A 2,044-nucleotide genomic window follows, 5' to 3' on the forward strand; every position below is an offset into this window, starting at 1 on the left:
TTGAGTTACACCCCAGGTCTCCTGTATGACACTGTGTCGTAATACTTGAGTTCAAACCCAGGTCTCCTGTATGACACTGTGTCGTAATGTCTGAGTTACACCCCAGGTCTCCTGTATGACGCTGTGTCGTAATACTTGAGTTACACCCCAGGTCTCCTGTATGACGCTGTGTCGTAATGTCTGAGTTACACCCAGGTCTCCTGTATGACACTGTGTCGTAATACTTGAGTTACACCCCAGGTCTCCTGTATGATGCTGTCTCGTAATACTTCAGTTACACCCCAGGTATCCTGTATGACGCTGTATGGTAATACTTGAGTTACACCCCAGGTCTCCTGTGTGACACTGTATGGTAATACTTGAGTTACACCCCAGGTCTCCTGTATGACGCTGTGTCGTAATACTTGAGTTACACCCCAGGTCTCCTGTATGACACTGTGTCGTAATACTTGAGTTACACCCCAGGTCTCCTGTATGACACTGTATCGTAATACTTGAGTTACACCCCAGGTCAATTAAGGTCAATATAAGACGTTAACCTCTACACATAGAGACATTCAAACAGGTTGTAGACTGGTATGATTCTTGCCTAGGACGATTCTCTACAAACTTTCAAATATAAGAGTGTTGTTGTTTCGCATAATATTATTTATGAAATATGAGACATGCTGATAAGATTACATTATTTTGTCCTGTCAGCATGCTATGGTGTGGTGTGTGATAGACATATAATGAACGCTCAATAAGATGTTTGACATGCTCCAGACAGCGTTAGAGCGACCCCGCTCCTGATACAAACAAGTAACTCATTTATGTTTGCAGCTCATATCTAATTAACGACACACTCTAAGAGCCGTTGTCCCCTAATCTAATACTCCGCGAAAAAACATTTCAGAAAATAAGTTCTTATACAAAACAACCTGTCACCTTCAACCTTGAAGCAAAGTATCTTATTTAATATTGCACAATACGTATGTTGACATATATACATCAGACACACCGAGGTATATTAGGCATCGCGTCTCTTTCTTTCAACAGACAGGGGCGGTCGGGTAGTCTAGTGGTTAAAGCGTTCGCTTCCCGACATGGTTACAATGTGTGAAGCCCATTGCTGGTGTCCCCCGCCGTGATATTGCTGGAATATTGCTAAAATCGGCGTAAAACCATACTCACTCACTCGCTCTTTCAACAGACAGATCCCGTAGAGATATTTAACAGTGATCGTATGAGTTTGGTTTAATTCCCGGTTTGGTTCGATTCCCGACATGGGTACAATGCGTGAAGCCCATTTGATATTGCTGGAATATTGCTAAAAGCGGCGTAAATCCATACTCACTCACTCACTCACTTCAAGGAAAGACATAGTCTCTATATCGAGCAGTTAATATGGAGGTTTCATATTGATTGAGGCAATCTTACGAAAATACGAACATAGTTGCAACATATTGAGTAAAGGTTAGAACAATTTTAAGACAAAATACCTTACTCTTTTCAGATAATGACACGTGTGCAAAGTAAATGTTTCCTTAATAGCTGATACGAAATTACTGTGGATGAAGCATCTATGGATGCTTCTCCTAAATTAGGTGTCGTTGTCTCTTTGTGTCCCATCGCTGTAACATTTGGAAACCACTCTGACCTTTGGTGAAGGCGTCAGAAGCCGGAGAATGGACGTCGTTTAGTCGTAAGCCAATCAATGGTGTCGTGCAAGATGACCTACAAGGACAGGACCGGAGGCTTAATCAATTGCTAAACAGAGCATGATTTCCGATTACGGTTGTTGATTAATCTCGAAATAGAAGGTGGTGTCTTGACTCGAAGACCCACTGACATACATGTAGGTGACGAACATTTGCAAGTTAGCAATTCGTCTATATCATTTTTAAAAGACAATGCACCCCAGATATGCAGAAGTTTGGTGTGTGGAATAATCGGGTTTAAAAAACTAGGGGGCACGGGTGGCCCAGTCGTCTAAGGTGCCGCCATTCGCTGTGCAGAGTTGCGTCCCCTGGGCACGCCAGAAACCTATGATTGTGGGTTCGAA

The sequence above is a fragment of the Haliotis cracherodii genome, unplaced genomic scaffold (assembly GCF_022045235.1).
Source record: "Haliotis cracherodii isolate W230 unplaced genomic scaffold, xgHalCrac1.p SCAF_11, whole genome shotgun sequence".
Classification (NCBI taxonomy): domain Eukaryota; kingdom Metazoa; phylum Mollusca; class Gastropoda; order Lepetellida; family Haliotidae; genus Haliotis; species Haliotis cracherodii.